General features: G+C 42.8%; 1 long non-coding RNA gene across 1 annotated transcript; it reads right to left on the bottom strand.

The window, feature by feature from the left end:
* Positions 1-228: 228 nt before the first annotated feature.
* On the bottom strand, positions 229-3,856 carry LOC117436765 (uncharacterized). The gene is made up of 3 exons (XR_004550096.1): positions 3,718-3,856; positions 1,839-2,061; positions 229-726 (listed from the first exon to the last, which is right to left on the bottom strand). It is a non-coding gene; the product is annotated as an uncharacterized lncRNA (long non-coding RNA).
* Between the last annotated feature and the right edge of the window lie 17,320 nt (positions 3,857-21,176).

The raw sequence follows: 21,176 nt of genomic DNA, 5'->3' as shown, positions 1-21,176 counted from the left end.
CCCAGAGGCCAAAGAAACCAAGAGACAGGGTCAAGATGCAGCAATACTGAGGCTGACAGAAGAGGAAGCCCCATTTCATTCTGTATAGCACATCAGGCATAACATGCTTATAGGGACTCATGCAACACTGTAAGCATCAAAGAGAGATACATTAATGAATGACTGGCTATCACAGGTCAGACATTCATCATGGTTTCCACCATGCTTAAAACCAGTTGACAGGATAGAAATTGCTGCTTCTTTTGTAGCATTTAGGACATATGTGGATTCCAAGTTCTTGTACTGATCAAACATAGCTCCTCTCCCCAGTAGAGCAACCTTCAGAATAAAGTAGAGGTTAACCTGAAGAGAGGGATTGAGAATCCATAGCTGTGGAGGACTGGAGGGAGAATTAAAGCAGTCAGTACTAGCCCTTCTGTAGGATATTTGGTAGCCAGACAAATTTGAGCAGAAAGGATTCCTAGAAGATGGTGAATGTTTCCTTTAAAATTACCCGCTTATGTTAGCTTCTATAAATTTATCAGCTGTACATTTCTTCTTAGAAGATAAACCAGGAAAAATAGATTGCCTTGACAGATGATTGCCTTCTTGATTTAAAGTAAGGAGTCACACAATTTCTCACACTTCTCAGTCCTAAATCCTGCTTGAGTGTTTTGGGTTTGTAATCAAGCTGTGTATAGGCAGTAAGCATGCATTTTAGATGTTCTTCAATCTCCAATCAATCACCTTGCAAACAAAGATAAAACAGTCACATTAGCACCTAAGAAAGGGACCCAGAAATCCTAACATTCCTCTCGTACAAAATTTCCTGACTCCTCAGTAAATCTCTTTCCTGGAATGGGAGGCAGAAGGACAGGTAGCAGTGGAAAGAGGGAGGTTTCTTAAATAATTGTGACAATGAAATAGCTAATTTCTTCCCCAGCTGCACAAAAGTAACTCCACAGTGCGGGAAGAAAATTGGTCAGCCACCCAGAGGTACTCGCTCATCCTTATTTCTTCTCTGTGCTCTTCTGTATTTTCTGAGTGGCAGTCTATGAAATAGCTCATGTAAATACAGTGCAAGCACTTAACTGAAATAGCCTCCAAGTCTAGTTAGTGTCACTCGTGATATGCGGCAGTGAGTTTGGCAGAAACTCAGATCATTAACCAAATTTAACCCGCTACTACAGAATGCCTTTGGGCTCTCAGCTGGCTTTCTGCCTGTCAATAATTAAAATGCAATCTAAGAAATAATGGGAAATTACTACTTTTGGATGTTTTCCTGATCGCTGGGCACCAGTTTCCTTGTTCTGAGCTGTAGGAACTTTCAGGCAGCTGCTACCCTTGAGCAAGGAAACAGCAAGGTTTGGAAAAAGAGCTGCAGAAAGCGAGAGGAGGCACAGATCCAGAGGACTGGATTTTCTTCCTACCTGATGGCCTTCAAAGCTTTCCCTGAGGTTTGGTAACTTTTCATTGGCTAATGGTTTCCTTAGGGCCAACACTTATGTGCAATAGCCCCAAGGATCAGTACTTGATTACAGCACTCCGGTAAGTGGAGGTAAGAACCTCAACAGCTACAACTCAAACATTACCTGAGCTACAAGCTATAGGAAAGCAAGGGTTGCATACAGCATAACATTGACTAAGGGGATTTATACTGAGCCTCTGAAGAAAAGGGAAGGGACTTTGGCTGACTCCCAGGAGAGAGAGGGACTCCATCCCACTGGATGAAATCACTGGAGTGATTTCCCTCCAAGGAGTGTACAAGCTGAGGAGCTTGGGCAGGGGACGAGGAGTTCAAGCAGCAGCCAAGCATAGAGAAAGGGTTGAGTTTAGTCTTCATTAATACACCGACTTACTTGAAGTAAGGACCAGGGAAAGCCCTTGCTGACAACATCTTTCTATTATGTTAAACGACACCTCTTCCTTTTCATTTGTATTTACACTGCTCTCATGTCAGGCTGTCAGAGACAAACTGTGCACATTCGATGCTTAACTTCTCTTCATAAATCCTGCTGTACAGCCCTTATTATTATCTGTGCTTGAATTCTTTTCAGTCCATCAATGTGTCCCAGTTATGACCTGTCCAAGGAGACAGAAAATTCAATGCACAGCAGCTCAGGCACAGTGGAAGCAATGCCTTCTTGTCCCATGACACCCTGCTACAACACCCATGCTCTCTCCCCTAACCTTAATTCTCCCTACTACTCCTTTTGTGCTTGGTCATTCCACTGAGTCTGGGGTTTGTGACATGTTTTTCTTCTCAACATTGCCTCTTGTCTCATTTTTTTCTGCCTCATTTTCCAATTGCTTTGGTAAATTTGTTTTTTGGGAAGGAGGAATGCTGACATGACTTGTTTGAGCTGTTCCTATCGTACGGCCCCCTTGTCCTGCTGCTGCCGCAGTGCCACTGTCCAACACGGTTTCATTACGTCTAAGCACTTTAAAATTCTATATTAAGCTTCTAGTACAGACTTACTTAATACATGATTAAGGAAATAAAAGGAAACTGCTGCAACAAGCATTTTTTTCCACTAAAGCCTCTATATAGAAAAAATTGATAAGATGTCAAGTTTTTCCTTTAACCGATTTATCTTCCCTGCACAGTTAATAGTAAGATCATTTTGAATAACTAATCCACAGCCCTAAAGCAGAAGCTATCATTTATTTTATCATTTGCATTTAAACAAAATGATATTAGAATTCAGCAGGACATGATACATAATCTAATAACCTAAGGTAATGCAATTCTAGTCCATGTAGCAATCATTCCCACAAATACTCTGACCATACACGACTAGCACAATTTACAGCAAGCTTTATTGTATTTACTGTTATAATATATCTAGAGTCAGTAATGAAAAGAATAAATGCTCTTGGCTTTAAAGAACTGATTAGCTGAATCTCAAACACTCATTGGCAGAAATTTCATTTGCTCTAGTGCATCAGCTTTGTCATGTCATCAAGGCTTCTGATTTTTACTGAAACAACAATGTGTATCTTTGACAGCTATTTGAGGGAATTCATTACCAAAGTATATTTATTAGTGAAACGTAATCACTGGTAGGTCAAACAGGACTATCTTTACTCTTACAGAATATCAAGTCAGGATCTCAATTCCCAGTCAATTCTACCTAGTCTTTAATTGTGTCTAAATCTACTATCAAAAACCTCCAGGTCTCGACTTTTCATACAGAAAGGGCTTTTTATCACCATGACAGGTCTGCCTAGGGATGACTTGCATTATGACCCCAGCCTGATGACAGCACCAGACTTTTTTATATAAATCTAGAGTATGGCTACTAACTTCAGCACCATGATCTGCTTTTGTGAAGGTAAGAGAATAAACCATCAAAAAAACCCTCCAATATACACAGAAGGAAACCATAGACTGCTGGAGATAAGGAAGGTATATTGTCTGCTCTTCTGTTATGCATTTTACCTATGCAAACTTTATTGGCTGTGCTAAATGCAGGCTTGGATGAACTATTCATCTGACCTTGTATAGTCATTTTAATGTTTTTATGAATTGTTCATTCAGTAAAGTTTATAGTAGAAACTATTCCATGCCAATCAGACTGATAGTCAGCATGGGTTTCCTCATACTATATGGACATGTTATAACAAACTAAAAAGGTATGAATGGGATTTTTCTTTTTCAGAAAGCTTTTCCATACTTAAGACAGCCATTTACACATGAAGGGATGGAGTTGTTAGGTTAGCTTTCCAAGGACTTACCTCTAGTATAGGGCAGCATGAAGTCTACAAGACACTGGTAATCTCTAGGAGGTTTCCAAGCACCTTCCATAAAATGGTTTTCATCAGAAGGCTTCCATTGGCTGGGTGGGTTTTGGGTCAAATATCAGTATATGTGAAAGGTTTCAATCTTCTGCATTAGTCACCAGGAGGGAGAGACATCAAACTCCTCTTTCCCTGGAAACACAAATGCTGCACATACACCCTCTGTAACTGTGTGCTGGAACTCTTTGCCACAATGAGAAAAATTAACGCATCAGTAATATGGTAAGGACTGAAGGCAAGTGGCTTTTGGGGCTCCACAGGGACCCCAGAATGAGCCTGTTACTATACACCTGTGCCTGAGCTGGGCATGGTTGAGAAACAAGCTAAGGAAAACAAAAATGACTAACCCCTTCCTTCCTGTGTTGCCAGCCCAAGAAAGTTTCTCTCTAACTTACTGTTTGGAAAAGTTATGCCAGCTTAATATGACAGTCTTATAGTGGAACAATTCCAGTATCCTCAGTGACAGGTATGTTACCTGTGAATACTGCAGGAGCTGCTACCTACAATGAACAGAGGACAGCAGCATCACATGCCTAGCAGCTCTAAAACAAAGGTACCCAGTGCCTACACCAGACTGGCTCTGCTGAGATGTTAACCTGTCAACATAATGTAACCTTTCTCCTTATCACTATTTTTTCAATGAGTTGTCTCAGTGTGGTGGGATCCATGACAGCCCAAGGGCAATACATTTCACAAGTTGAATATTCACCAGATTTATTCAGCCTTCAGGTTCACATTTTCTACCTCTGAGTTTCTCACTGTCCTCTGTTGTTGAATTATGGAGAGGGACCTACAATCATTTCATGAACAGGGAAGGTTACTGCTGGTCTCATTCTGTAGGCTGCAGAAGCCCCAGAGGTGTCTCAAGGTTACCCAGGGGGAATAATGGCACTCAGATTATCTGCTGATATTAGAGGACCATCACAGATGTTGCTCCTAAACCTTAACCTCTTCAAATAATAAACTGCTTTCTCTCTGCTTTATCGGCTATTTCTTCCAGCCTCAGATTCTTTACCTCAAAGCAATAATTCATCATAAAACTTCCTTTTGAAATTGCTTTTGTTCCTGCACTTTGCATTTTATTCCTTGTCTATCAAGCGCTCTTTTGCCTACCTGACTTGCTTGACTTGTGCTTCACATCTTTAACTGCTTTGCAATTAATCTTCACTGCAACTATATTCCATCACTATTGCTTTGTTCTTTTTATTGGTTATACATTTCAATCTCCCCACCTGATCTGTTATTATTTGCTTGTAAAAATGCCTGTCCAATTTCTGATGTGACAATATAACAGCCTTAATTTTCCAGGTAGCTGGGAATACAGCTTCATGCTCAGTTCCATGATTTAGTGAGCATAAAAAGAATCTAGGAGTGCATGTACGTAGCACCATGATGAAGAGAGCAGAAATACCAGAGCAAACGATACCCACCCAGGCTCTGGAACAGTGCAGCCCTAACTCTGAGTACATTAGTTTTGCTACGAGATAGAGATTATCAGTTTGTGTTTATCACTGTGCCAAGAGCAATGAGTTGCTCTTAGGATCTGAGCTAGTATCTCTGCATGACTCAACAGCCCACATGATAAATGTCTGCATCAGATAACTCCATACTTACTTGCTGATGTTTGCACTGAAACCAGCTACAAAGTGCAGACATGACTAAAGACAGGGTAGATCAAGCAACAGTCTTCCAGTGTAGCTTTGCACTAAGCAGGGATGCAAGGGGCTTAAGAAGACATGGCGTTTTTTGACAGCTCAGGCAAAAATGAGGTACAGGAGCTATCAGTTCCCTCCTAGATATCTGTGGTCCTGCTCCATTGATTGCCACTTACCAGTGTGAGTGAAGGGGGCTGCTATCACACAAAACTGCTCTGTACAGGTGTTCCAAATGTGGCATTCAACTCTCAGCCCTGGGGAGGTCATGCTGCCTGAGCATGATGCCTTCCTTGAATTGGTGAAACTCTTGATAGATCTTTCATACGGCACCATGTCCACCAGCAACTTGCCTACTGAAGCTAGATAACTGGTAAGCAGGTTTGCAGACAATACAAAACTGGGAGGAGTGGTTGATGCATGAGAAGGTTGTGCTGCCAGCCAGAGGGTACAGCCTTCTCAGGAGCCTAGAGAAATGAGCCAACAGGAACCTCATGCAGTTCAACAAAGGCAAGCACAAAGTCTTGTACCTGGGGAGGAACATCCCCATGCAACAGTATATGCTGGGGGCTGACTGACTGGAAAGCAGCTTGGAGGAAATGGTGCTGGGGGTCCTAGTGGACACCAAGTTGAATATGAGCCAATGTGCAACGTGCCCTTGTATCTAAGAAGGTTAATAATATCCTGGGCTGCATTATGAGCACTGCCATCAGGCAATGTAATGCTAATTACAGGCAAAACTGGTCTTAAATGTTTCTTGAATAGGTTAGAAATATGCTGGCTCAGTCAGTGACCACTCAGCCTTCCTCCATGACAGCACTTACATACACTGCCCTGCAAAAATCTCTCCCCCCAGGTGCTCCCCCTCAAACCCTAGTGCAGAATGAGCCAGGGTCTGTCTACAGCACACCTTTGCGAAGCAAGGCTTCCTAGGACCGGCAGGAAAAGATGTATTTTTGCAGAGCACATATATTTGCAATTCCTGTCACTGTGAACAAGCCAAAGGTCAGTTCTCACCTCTGCTCATCTCCCCAGCACAACACAGTCTCCCTTCCCAAGACATGACCCAGATAACTTTCTCCACTTAAGAATGCAGTAGCTGCACCGCAGCTGCCCTTCAGTCATGCATTTCTTAGGTTCATAGATTTGTAATGCCAGAAGGGAACAATATGATCACTATGACAGCACCATAACACAGGGCGTAACATTTCACCTGGTAATTCCTGCATAACTTCTGCTTGAACTGAGTAAGGCTCACCAAGAGAAATCCAGCAGTGTGGAGAATCCACAAAATCATTAAATGTAACATTACTGGGCTGTTGCCCTGTAAAAAGTTACTTCGTGATGCTACCCGTAATATGTCCAGCTTGAAGTTCCAAGCAAGGGATTTTACTATGTTTTTACCTGCTCATGTCACCAGTCCTCTGCCCTCAGTAACTTTTTTCCCAACATCGGTGCTTACAGTGTGTAAGAAGTATATTATTTCTGAGTAACTTCCTCTTGTAGCTAAGCTTGTTTCCTAAACTTGAATAATATAAAAAAATTATTAGTAGTAATTATTGCACTGAGCCTTTATCCAGACCACAGAATCACTTCTGACCTGTGGGCATCCTACTGCAGCAAACAGCAGTAATATCACTTTCTTCCTTCTACTGTTTTCCCCTGGTTATACACCCGAGGCTCCCTTTAGCCACACCATTATATTGGGCAACTGTTGTACATTGTTTATTGACCATGATCTCACACCCTCTCCCCATGTCAATGCCTTCCAGAAGGCAGCCCCACATCCTGTAGGTGCTGTGCACATCTCCCCTTCCCAGAAGCATACGCTGACATTTGGTTACATTAAAAGCAGTTCTTATTTAAATCATTACAAAACAATGTACAATTGCCCTTCCCTTACCATTATTCACCACAGCCAGCTATTGCTCCAAGCTGTAAACCTTGATAGTAATGAGCTGGTCTTTTCCTTTAGATCATTAATGAATGCATTGTTCTGAGCTACACCAACTGTATAACTACACACCGAGATCTCCTTAAAAAGTCAGCTTTTTAAGATATTTTGCATGGTTTAATATGCCATTTACTGTGAAACCTAATAAATGGTTTAATGATCATCTAATACCACTATACATGATTGCTGTAATACTCTCCCCAATGTCATTGGCCCCAGTTTATGTCATCCCCCAGGGCGGATATACCAAGGATTACTTTGGCCTACAGACATTTCAAGAGATACATACCCCTCTCTTTCAGGACGCCTGAGTTATGCCTTAAACATCAATACAATTTTAATCTAAAGCCAAAGAGAGCAATAGTACACAGCTGCATGTCTATGCCCATACACATCTCTACACACATCTATAAACACACAGGGCATATGCATTTGCCAGATGTGTGGGTATGCAATCTTCATCCGTGTCTCTGTGCAGATGTATTACACCAACATATCACGAGCAGAGCAGCACTCCGATTAGGACTTGCAGTGATAGATGACCAAAACCTGTCACTTGGACTATGAACAGCTCACAGTACTTCAGCAGATGTGTACATGATGTCCTACGTTACTAGAGGAATGGTCAGTACTGGGACAGGCGTATTGGAAGAGCCTTTAGCAATCTGTACTCTAAATATGCAGTCAAATCTCCAGCCCTTTCTGGCATGATTATACCAACAATTTGTCAATATTTGTTAAAATACCCCATGTTTTCAGGGTGCAGCAGGGTCAAGATCCAAATTCAAAGGTCAAGACACATTCATACACAGTTTCTGAAAAGTCACTCACCTTATAGATGTGGCTGTTCAGTGCCCTAACTTCCAATAACCCCTATTTGGCTTTTGCAACTTCTGTCTGAAGTTTGAAAGCCAAAATCAATCCTTGGCAGGATCCAACTCCATTGACTGCAATGTAGTGTGATCACCTCAGGTGTCCATCTGAGACTCAACTTTACATTGTGTGGTAACATCCTTCTTGGCAGGGTCAGGTGAATATTTCAAAAGCCCACTGATGGCTTGACAGCATGAGGCCCATGAGTTACAAGCTGAAATTTTTTGGACTTTAACAGGGGTTTTCCTCCTAAATAAATTCCATGCTTTGGAAAATCTGCTCTTTCTAGTTGCCTTTTGTTTAACAGCGGGATTCTCTGTTCCTGTAGAGGTTCTGTTTCAGCTGCTGCTGTTACAGTGTTAGTGAATACGGATGGAGGGGGAGAATAAATGGCTGATCTGTTTATTTTGATGACTCCCCTCAACACATCTGGATAGAAAGACACAGAGAATTATTGTCTGGTTATGTATTCTTCGGCATTAATCTCAGCATCTGAAATGAAATGTTGGGCAATTATGAAGTGTGAATGAGCTTCTAATGTGATAAGGAAGGTGAAGATTTGAGCAGTGGCTTGGTTTTCTCGTCATTCATCTTCAGTGGGCCAGATGGTGTGTCACTGAGCTTTTATTGGCTCTTTATCAATTTTATTAGCCATATGATTTAATTGATCTTATTTTGTCTGAGAAAAAAAATCAATTCAAAAAACTATAACTTACAAGAGCAGCTCCCTACCTTAAAGAAAAAGAGGGATGTAACAAATATGAAGTGTTGAATATCAGAGTGCTTAGAAGAGCTCCAAAAAACATACATGCATGGACAGGCATGTCATCAGGAGATGAGGCCACCAAGAGAGGAAGAAGAAGGATGTACTTCATCAGACTGGAGGAGACTGATTGCTCCTGCAAATGCAGCTGAGAACAGGCAGCAAGGTACAATAATCCTGCAGAAACAGCAGTGCAACATGCACACTGCTGTGCACACTCCATTGTTCAGGTGGGAGGCAGTCTGCCACATGGCCTTTGGAAACATCAATAAGGATTAAAGACGCACGAACAGGCTGAGGTTTATGTCAACAGCATTTCTAGAAGGGCTATTTTTCAGATGAGGAAATACAAGGTGCATGGAGAAGGCAATTTTCAAGGTCCCAGCCATCCCTAGTGACAGACATCACAGTTGCAGTCTGCAGCTAGGACAGTAGCTTCATCATGCAGCATCACCACCTCTGTGCACTACATCCTGTCAGTGTCTACATGAAGGTGTCTATATGTGAGCTACCATTATATCTCATAGAGAACCAGCTCATGAAGTTAGTGAAATCTAGAAAGTATACATCTCACCTCACCTTTATTTATGCAGAACTAAACAGCTGTCTGCATTCTGCTTGCTCCATCAACTGGATCTGCCTGGATTAAAATCAGAGTTCAGGCACCTGGCTCACACATGGTCACCTTGATCTAAGAGTTTATCTATCCCTAAATGTAGGACAGATTGAGTCCCACCAGTGGTTTCTGAGATCAGAACTAGAATATCTTCTTCCAAAGATAAATCTTTTTTCCATTCCACACTGGAGTAGAGTTGAAGCAAATTTTTGTAAAGCACATATCCTAAATTCTGGGATATAAACACCACTCAGACTGATGGCCATGGCTTTTCTAGAGTAGAAAATGGGCACAAACAGGTATCAACACCACTATACTGCAGCAGCAGTGTCAACCCTAAAGACAACATGGGGATTTACAAACTGCTACATGAACCTCACACAGTGCCAGGAACAAGCAAGTGCTCAGCCATGTGGTTTTATGCCTCACACACTGCCAGTGTAGTGTCACTGAACTGGAGGTTTAGGGATAGAGTAGGTTCTTCCATGTTCTAAGAGGCAGAGATTTCCAAGTGTTTGTGAGAGCACATATCCTATTCACAGCCATATGCTCCTCCAGCATCCGGGCCTCTATGAAACATCACCTAACAGCTTCCTGATAAGAAAGAGTGCTTCATAGTCAAGGTTAAAGCATGAAATCAAAAATGAGCACTGCCCCTCTCCCCACAGTCCAAATGGAACAGGGAGAGACACAAATAAAAACCCCAGTCAAGAGGAGGGAGGAAATGCTGATGGAAAGAGAGTGTGAGTGAACATTATGAATCCCATTACACTTCTATCTCACAGAGCAGATTGCTGCAGGCAGGAATTTCTGACGTACAGTCTAACTTGCTGTAAAGCCTTATCACATATAAAATTGCAGTAATTATAATGCCGAGGAATGAGACAATGACAAATGAAAAAGCTTTCAGAAGTAATGTTCACAACACACTGCCAGCAAAACACACGATCTATTTAATTAGTAAAATGCCATGAGATACTGATCAATTCTCCATTCTGAGAGACTGTGAGTAAATATGCAAGAGTGTTATAATACAATGAGACGGCTACATTAAAGACTGAAATATATGTGGCTGGTGAGATGCAGACACTGCACATTAAAATAAACACATTGCATCATAAATTTAACACACTTGACATCATAATGGGCAATGAAAACTATGTCACCTATGAAAACAGCTGCACATCCTTTACTACCAGAGGCACTAACCGCTGCAGACTTACGTCAACTTTCCTGGTCGCTGGTCTTGCTACTCCAGTAGTCAGAGGCCACCAGAACAAATAGTGGTCTAAGAAGAACCAATGGGTCATTGTTTGGACAGCAGGAATCCGTCATTCATTCATGCTGTGGTGTCAGTTCTCTAGTCACGGGTCATTGCTCCATTTTCTTAGCTCTTCGTTTTGCTCCACAGCTCAATTTAGATAGCAAATTCCACACCCTAAGTCAGATACAGTCTCACCAGACTCAGCCCTTCCTAAATGGTCTCCCATCTTCTTCCTCTCATGCTTGGGGACTAACACATGCCTTGATCTGTCCCTGGTGGAGGTGTACCTCTGGTTACTCCACCACATACCACGTGCAGCAGTCTCTTAACACTGCAAATCAGATATTCCAGGCTCTACTTCTTTGGCCACAGAGTCTTTCTAGCATCCCCTAAGTCATCTTCATAGCTAAAAATATTCTTAAAATGGGATTCAGACTTCACAAGAAGCCATGGGAAGTAGCCTCAGCCATCATGAGTTTCGACCCTGCGGAGATGCCAAGGGATAACTTTTATTCTGGGCAAGCTCACCTCCACCAGCATGGAAATCCCAAGTGGCTTTGCTGTGCTACATCAAATTGATTGTGGTGCATTCATCATGGTATTGCTGAGTTTCACTGGAAACAGATGTGTTAGGAGGATGAGTGAGTGATGAGAAGGTCATGATGCTAGACTATAATGAAGCAGGCACTGTCATCAATTCAGGTCCCTGTGCATATTTTAGACCTTTCTGTTGCATTTTTCACATGTGATATGGAATATTTAATATTCATGGGACCCCAAGTGGTCCTCAGGTTGTCTACTCCGCAAACCATAGCCTGTTCTATAAGCAGTAACTTTGATTTAACATTGCTAGTGTCTCTTCCTAAATCAGTTTTGATGTCTCCAATTCCTTGCCATCATATCTCTGTTTCAGCAAGTGATGCTATGATTCACAGTGAGCAATCTGGTCCATCAAATAATCCATTCCCTTACCTCGGTAATTATTTTTAATGGGTGATTTATGCTTTTCTGAGTAAAGCAGATTAAAAGCACAGCACAGCATATTTCAGTGTGTGGTACTTATCTACTGCTTTTGGGATATGGATTTGAATTGGTATGTCTTTCTCAATTCCAGGATTGACTGATACATCACAAAATGTCACTTCATTAGGAGACAAACAGAAATAAGCCAACCAGAACAATTTTTATTGATAAAGTAGAGCAGAGAAATATCAGGGTCACTTATCATTTTGTATGTGGGGAACAGGCACTGAAATCTTTATCAGAAAATTCTCTCCAACAGGAATGCACTTAATCTGTGTCAGAGATAACACAACCACAGTAATATACTGCTTGATATTTATAATAGCTACAGTAGATAGCCCTATCCAAACATGCTGTTTCAGCACTTCACAAGGCTTAAACTACTTTATGTCAAACGCCTTTGAAGATTTAATTTGTCCCTATTTTTTGCCAGGAAAATACAGTATTCAAGCTTTTCTTAAGTGCATATGGCAAATTCTCAGCCCTAAAATAGAGTACAAATGGTGCAATGTGCTCTTGATCACAGAGGTTTTGCTAGGACTTTTGCAGCTTCAGAACCTGTTTCCATATGATGTGATGGCCTACAGTTTCAACATGGTGGATGTGACTCCTTTAACAGGCAAAATGTTAGCAGAAATGCTCATAACATTGTCTTTAAAGATGACTTACACTTCGTTTTATGACTTGCTTAAGACTTTGGAAATGAAAGTGCCTTTGCATTGCTCCAGAATGATGTATCTCGTATTGCTGTCACAGCAGCAGCTCCTCAGGAAAATCACAGAATCATAGAATCATAGAATAGTTAGGATTGGAAAGGACCTCAAGATCATCTAGTTCCAACCCCCCTGCCATGGGCAGGGACACCTCACACTAAACCATATCACCCAAGGCTTCATCCAACCTGGTCTTGAACACTGCCAGGGATGGAGCATTCACAACCTCCCTGGGCAACCCATTCCAGTACCTCACCACCCTCACAGTAAAGAATTTCTTCCTTATATCCAGTCTAAACCCCTGCTGTTTAAGTTTCAACCCGTTACCACTTGTCCTATCACTACAGTCCCTAATGAACAGTCCCTCCCCAGCATCCCTGTAGGCCCCCTTCAGATACTGGAAGGCTGCTATGAGGTCTCCACGCAGCCTTCTCTTCTCCAGGCTGAACAGCCCCAACTTTCTCAGCCTGTCTTCATACAGGAGGTGCTCCAGTTCCCTGATCATCCTCGTGGCCCTCCTCTGGACTTGTTCTAACAGTACCATGTCCTTTTTATGTTGAGGACACCAGAACTGCACACAATACCCCAGGTGAGGTCTCACGAGAGCAGAGTAGAGGGACAGGATCACCTCCTTTGACCTGCTGGTCACGCTCCTTTTGATGCAGCGCAGGATACGGTTGGCTTTCTGGGCTGTGAGCGCACACTGCTGGCTCATGTTCATTTTCTCATTGACCAACACCCCCAAGTCCTTCTCTGCAGGACTACCATGAATTTCCTTTTTGCCCAACCTGTAGCTGTGCCTGGGATTGCTCTGACCCAGGTGTAGGACCTTGCACTTGTCATGGTTAAACTTCATGAGGCTGACATCAGCCCACCTCACAAGAGCCCTTCCCTCTAGCGTATCAACTGAACCACACAGCTTGGTGTCATCAGCAAACTTGCTGAGGGCACACTCAATTCCATTGTCCATGTCAGCGACAAAGATATTAAACAAGACCGGTTCCAACACCGATTCCCCGGGTCATCCATTTTCCCCTTCTTGAAAATGGGGGTTATATTTCCCTTTTTCCAGTCGTCAGGAACTTCACCTGACTGCCATGATTTTTCAAATATGATGGCCAGTGGCTTTGCAACTTCATTCACCAGATCCTTCAGGACCCGCGGATGGATTTCATGAGGTCCCATGGACTTGTGTATGTTCAGGTTCTTAAGATGGTCTCAAACCAGATCCTCTCGTACAGTGGGCCCAAGGTCTAGGTTTTCACAGTCCCTGCTTCCGCCTTCCGAGACTTGGGTGCTGTGGTCAGAGCCCTTGCCAGTGAAGACCGAGGCAAAGAAGCCATTCAGAACCTCAGCCTTCTCCAAGTCCTGTGTAGCCAGTTCTCCCGAAAGTTTCCGGAGAGGGGCTACATTGTCCTTAGTCTGTTTTTTAGCCGCTACATACCTATAAAATCCCTTCCTATTATCTTTAACATCCCTTGCCAAGTTTAGCTCCAATTGGGCCTTAGCTTTCCTAACTTGGTCCCTAACTACCCTGACAACATCCCTGTATTCATCCCAGGCCACCTGTCCTTGTTTCCACCTTTTATAAGCCTCTTTTTTCCTGTGAATTTTTCTCAGCAGCTCCTTATCCATCCAAGGAGGTCTCCTGGTCCTCCTGCTGCACTTCCTTCTGGTCGGGATGCAACACTCCTGAGCTTGTAGCAGGTGATCCTTGAATGTTAACCAAGAGTCTTGGGCCCCCCTGCCCCCTAGGGCTATATCCCATGGAACCTTGCTAAGCAAGTTCCTGAAGAGCCCAAAGTCTGCTCTCTTGAAGTCCAGGGCAGTGAGCTTGCTGCATGCTCTTCTCACTGTCTTGAGGACCTCGAATTCGACCATCTCGTGATCACTGCATCCAAGACTTCCCTGGAGAGTCACATTTCCAACAAGCCCTTCCCTGTTGGTGAGCACGAGGTCAAGCAGGGCACCTCTCCTTGTCGGCTCCTTTACTGCTTGCAGAAGGAAGTTGTCTTCCACACAATCGAGAAACCTCCTGGATTGCTTGTGCTGGGCCGTACCGTTGCCCCAGCAGATGTCAGGGTGGTTGAAGTCCCCCATGAGAACAAGGACCTGTGAGCATGGTCAGTAACATACACATGGGGACCATCCCAGTCTGATGACATCCTCAGTTCCAGGGTGAAGAACTGCCTAGGTAAATGAAGCCATGATTTGTGTAGTGCTTTATGCATTGTCTTTCAATTAAATCACAGTTGTAAAGTGACCTTATCTTTCAGTCACTGAACTGGAAGGAATCTAAACCTCCACCAACAGATATTCTTCTATACCTATTGACAAACACCTCGACCATTGACAGCTCTACTTCCCTCCGAGTAAATCTATTTAATGTTTCATTACCAAGTTTTTTGTGATGTTGATCTTAAAACCTTCTTGTTGCAATGAAAATCCCTCATTTCTCATCTTAATCTCCAGAGGTTTGAAAAACAAGTTATTCTTCGTAGTAGTCCTCTGTGTATTTGAAAACTAGCCCTACTCCTTTTCAATCTTTTCATATTTAGGCTGAGCAACTGCATTGCTTCCAATCTCTCCACTTTCTATTTTCTACTAATTTACAGTAGGATTTTGCTACAAATGAATGAAGCTATATGTAAGTGACCACCTACAGCTCTATACATGAAAGCCAGGTGTCTAAGATCCCAACGTAGTTGACAGTCAACAGTTTAGAGAATTATTCCATCCATTATAAAGCACACGTCTCCACTGGCTATTTTGCCTCCATCTTCATAAACTATGAGAAGTTAGACATCTGCTCAGCTTGCAGATGCTTACACTGTAGCCACAAAATCTTTAGTATCTAAACAAGATATCAAATAATCCCCATATAATTTTCATTGTTTCCCACTGATCCAGTGGAGTCAAGCCTCTGGCACAGCTCCAGGACTTCCAGCCTACACCATTTGGCTTACATCTTTCAACAATTGCATTCTAAAAATTTTCCCCAAAATTATTTCTGTACATGTTCTATAAGTATAATAAGTTATTTACATCACAGACAATCCACAAGACCCCTATCCTGGCAGGAACTTTTCATCCAGCACTTTTTTATGGCAGATGTCCCAGTTCTGGGAATCTGAAAGAGATTAAATCTGGGACTGTGGAGCAGTTTTAGTGCTTCATCAGCCAGACAATTCTAGTGGTACTGGGAATCCCTCTGACCTTTCCACAGAGCCAGATATATTGTACATAAGCAGGAGGACTGCACAGCTACATAGCTGTGTCCTTATCAGGTGATGTGGAAATACACTTCAGCATCTGGTGCTGATCAAGGTGGACCATTCCTTTCTTAGCCTGTCCCCTGTAAATCCATGCTCACATGTATGGTCCACAGATGCAGCTGTGGTGAATGTGACTGCAGCCTCTCCTCCCTGCAGAAAGGTTTCACATGGGTACTGCTACCCACACAACCTGAGCAGCCTCTGCACCACTGCTGTCAGTTCTTGTACTACAGAAATGCCGACCCCTGCACAGACACACAGCAAGAGGCAGTCCCAGGGCAGGCACCTACAGGAAAAACAGATTTGAGATCAACAAACAAAAGGGAAAATCCTTTCCAGATCCAGAGCCACAGTCTGGCATGAGATCCATAGGAAAAAGCATTCCTCCTTCTGCCCACTCTCTCTCTCTTGCTCTATACACACATCACCTTGTAGACTAGGTGGACAGTTTACCCAGTGGGACCAGCCCCAGCTCCTGGCAGCTGTGCCCATAACAGGGAGAAGTGAAAGCCAGCACATGGTAACTGCAGCATATTTCTGGAAGATGAGATTGGAAGTGACTCCAGCAACAGCTGCCAATTGAAGCATCTTTGGCTGCAGATAAGGGAGAAGATTTTGTTTTTGCCTGTGCTCCCCTACAGACCAAACTGACTGACTGATGCTCCTAAAGAACATAAAGAAAGCAGCTCCTGCAAAAGTCACCTGAGGCACAGGAAAGGGCAAACCACACCTTGCCTCTCTGAGTTGTTCAGAAGGAATAGTTCAAACTGTGATTTTGGTTTTCACAACTGAGGTGCAGCATCCTCCCTTCAAACTGGAGGTCCCCAGAAGACAGGGACAGGGAGGAGAAGGAAGCCCCCATAATCCAAGGGGAAATGGTTAGCAACCTGCTATACCACTTAGAAACACACAAGTGTATGGGACCGGCTGAGATCCACCCAAGGTTACTGAGGGAGCTGGTGTAAGTGCTCACTGAGCCACTTTCAATCATTTATTAGCAGTCCTGGCTCACTGACGAGGTCCCATTTGACTGGAAGTTAGCAAATGTGATGCCCATCTACAAGAAGGACCAGAGGGAAGAACAAGGGAACTACAGGTTTCAAGTTGTGCCAGGGAAGGTTGAGACTGGATATTAGACAAAATTCCCTCACTGAAAGAGACGTCAAGCACTGGACCAGGCTGCCCAGGGCAGTGGAGGAGTCACCATCCCTGGAGGTGTTTAAAAGAAGAGTAGATGTGGCACTCAGGGACATGGTTTAGTGGTGGACTTGGCAGGGTTAGGTTAACGGTTGGACTTGATGCTCTTAATGATCTTTTCCAACCAACACAATTTTACAATTCTATGATTCTCAGTGCTCTGTAATACTGGGCAGAGGCTGAAACCTAGAGATGGGAAAAAAATTCCAGACTATTCTCTTCTTAAAAATAGAAAATTCTGTTTGGGGGACTAAAATTTTGCATGAGTTTGCTCGATTCGTTTTGAGAAGGAAAAATTAGGCAGTTTTCAAGGGCTCTGACATATTTTACTTTCATTTTTTAATTATTTATTTTGTTGTGTGTGTTTAAACGAAACACGCTTTTCATAACTTTGAAATGAAAACATGGAAATGATGTTTTCTCCTGCCCAGAACAAACTGCTCACTGAGAAAGAAGGCTCATGGCAGTGATGTAGTTACACATTCAGTTCTTCCTGACCCTCTGTGAAATCAAGTTCTTGACCTAACTCTCTGCCTATGGAAGTCTTCCCAGTATCACTGGCTTTCTGCACAGATCAACCCGGCCGGGACATGATGTGTGGCTGGAGCTGAAAGAGTCATTGATTTCATCTGCACTGAAAAGTACTCCATGCTCCACTTGATTTTAGTGCTGCTTTTGTGCAGGAGTCTTTTAGACCTGATACCCATTATCTCCACACACAAAATGTATCCTGCAACCTTGAATTGCAAATGCCAATAGGCCAGTTTTAAGGCATTAGATTTTTGGATCAGCTTGCTGTAAAAGATGTACAGATATGAATCCCTCACACACATCTGAGACATCTCACTACTGCTCTAGTTCAACGAAGTGGAATTTGAAGCATGGGGCAGTCAGGCAGTTTATTTTGTCTCTGGCACGTTGAATTCCGTGCAGGTACTGATATTCAGAAATAAAACAGTGAACGACTTGACCAGAAAGGAAAAGGGTCACAAGTTGTACTCTTTATACATGTGCAAACATCTAAAAGCCTGGAAGCTGCACAGTAAAGACAGGAAATAAGGAAGGTTTGGGGGTTAATGGCTTTGCCACAGAAATCCTGCGTGTTTTGATGTACACTCCTGGCTCTTGCTACACCTCATTGTAAATTGGGAACACCAGCATTGCAGGGCTCAAGTGACCTTATAGGGCTTATTTCATTGACAGTTGCAAGAAGATCTGAGCAGAGAAAGGTGATAATTCAATCTTCAGAAAGCACCAAAACCTTTTACCAAATGCGAACGTGAGAGGAAGCAGAAGCTGTTATAAGAGGAAATCTGCAGAGCCTTCACAAGCTTTTAAAGGAAACAGACACAGAATCTTTCCGGTATAAAGCCAAAACTTCAGCAGAACACACCTGGGGTTAAACTGCTGAAGTCAATGGGTATCATCCCACAGACAGCAAAGAGCTTTGGATCAGGCTGTTGAAGAGCAAGCACACTAGTGCATGAACATTCCATGAGCAAATGTGCTTCTCACCAGAAAATACCACCTCCATACAGCTCTACCAACTTCAGGGAGATTTCTTTTTTAAGCAGTTATTGAGTTATTTGCCTTTCCACTATGGCAGGAATTCATTGCAAAGGGAGCTGAAAAATTCCCCTATCTGGATGACCAAACTTTCTCTGGAGATCAGACAGGGAAACAAACTTAGTAAATCTCAGTTTCTTATACAGACAACCTATTCCAAATCTTTAAATGTGATTTTTAAATAAGTTTGGAAAAAACAGTCATGACAGGTCGGAGATATCAAAGTTACTGTATAATGATGAGAAAAAGCAGGGATGAAGTTGCATATATCTTAGACAAAGAGCTCCATCTAGCTAATCAAATCATGTTCAGTAGCACAACTCTTTACTGCACCACAGAGCAACACTGCACATATGCAAGTTGCACCTTACAGCAAGTAGTATAGTGTACAAGCAGTTTGAAAGCCTACTTCTCATCATCCCACAGGTTAGAGGACAGCAATAAATATGAACAAGTAAGCCATTAAGTTTGGCTTCCTGAGATGTGACTTCCGAGGTTATTTCCTTAATGTTAAATCCAATCTGGCTTAAGAGAGTTTTTGCCACTTCTTGTAACTCTCTTGGCATCTTACCAAAAAAACCCACAGCTCTCAATATTGTTATGTCAATCTCTGTAATGCAGCTGATGTTTTCTTTCTAGATTCACCAGGAAGAGAGGGCTAAACAGCAATTGTTCCATCACCTCCAAAATGCGGCCATTTTAAGGAGGCGGTGCAGGACTTCTTCAAACACATCTGGCAGCACTAGCCAAAGGATGGCTCCCATTTTTAGAAAGCAAATGTGGAGATTGAGCTTTGCCCTAGTAACCAACACACTGGAAGCATATTCATTATGATACACAGCTACTTACTGGCCAGGAGAAAGGGATAAGTGCTCCTCCAGCAAAACAGACTCCTGGGAACCTGACAAGGGCAGAGCCTACACTCACTGCAGTCATAGTAATTAACATCATTCCACATTCTCAAAAAGGTTGATTCCACTTGTTTTAAATCCCTCTGAATGCTGATAAATTCAGGGTTGATTCATGGTCTGTGACCAACCTACTGCCCAAACTGCTGCCTCATCCCCAGCAGAAATAGGGCACAGATCTTAATGCATCTTAAGAGCCCCAAACACCCTTTTCCTGAGCCTGTGCAGACACATGGGATCCAAGTTACTCTCTCTGCTTCTGAAATGCCTACATGCCCAGCAGCAATATCCCTGCACTGTGTATTAGGTGGCAGCGACCATCCTACCCTGTCGTTTTCCTCTCCCCATCCTCAGGTGTGAAGTAGGTACCAAAAAGTGGCTGGAAGGACTGCTGGAGGGGTAGAAGAGGTGGGAGAGGAGATGAAAACAGATGATTTTCCAGAGAGCAAAGAAGGTTAGATCCATGGAGATGGGGTCACACTTCCTAAATCTAACACTTGCAAAGGTTGGACTGTGCTGTTGCAAATAAGGAGGACTCGTGTCATGCTTTAATCTTCTATCAAGGACCTCAGCACAGTTTATGAGGAAAATAAAATACAGCTGCCCTGTATTGCTTTAGTGAGCAACAGAGAAACTGGTTTCTCAGCCTGCTGCATCTGTCTGGGGGAGAGCTGGGTTTGGATCTCTAGCAGAGCTGGACACAACTGTGATAAAGACTGGGGAGGGTCCTACAGGGCAAGCAGCCAGCCTCTTCCTTCTCCTGCATCACAGAGCACAGGCAGCAACATGTGAGGCCATGATGGGGCATGGTTTGGGGTCTGTAATCCCATATATCTACACCTAGATAGTATGAGGTACTTCAGTCTCTTCCAGTTTTCACCTTTATTGAGTTTTCCCAAATACAGACACTTTTTCTCAGAAGTCATTATGGTTGTTCTTGATTTATGAGCCATGAAGGAATAACTGATAAAGAAAGTTAATAGACGTAGAACTTAGAGTAACACGAGGTCTTGATGCAGATCTCTTCCTGCCTTCTCCCAACTCCCACAGGACTCACTTCAGTATTTCTCTTCATTAGGGCAACACCTAATCAAGTAATTAGAGACACTGTAAAACTTTAGCTAATAGCTTTATATAACTTTCCCTGAGAAATAAGAGAAGAAAGCCAGGAAGGTGAAAGTTAAATCTATTCGTCATCCAAAGCTGTGTCAAGACACTTATTTTTAGTTAAAGCTCATCCTCTGTATGAATGCACACAGTGCTCAGACTCAGGCTTGCATGTTTCCTTGCCTCAAAACAAAATCCTAGTTAAGTACCTACTCCTAGCCAAGAAGAGCTTTATGTACAGAATAGCAGTTGGACTTCAGAGATTAACTGCAAAGCAGTTTCCTTCATCTAAATTAATTGGCATCCTTATCAAGTTTTAGAGAATTGCTGAGAAATCACCAGCACTGTACAAAGAAAGTTTCTAGAAGCAGAAAGGTTTAGGATTTCTCTTCTGGTAGAAAAAATAAGATAAAAATTTGTGTTCCTATATAGTCTCTAATAGTCTAATAAACTGAAACTATCTGATTTTCTAGTAAGGGCCCAAA

This window comes from Melopsittacus undulatus, chromosome 1, assembly GCF_012275295.1.
Source record: "Melopsittacus undulatus isolate bMelUnd1 chromosome 1, bMelUnd1.mat.Z, whole genome shotgun sequence".
Lineage (NCBI taxonomy): Eukaryota > Metazoa > Chordata > Aves > Psittaciformes > Psittaculidae > Melopsittacus > Melopsittacus undulatus.
The sequence above is the reverse complement of the archived record's forward strand: the minus strand, read 5'-3'. Positions and strand labels throughout refer to the sequence as shown.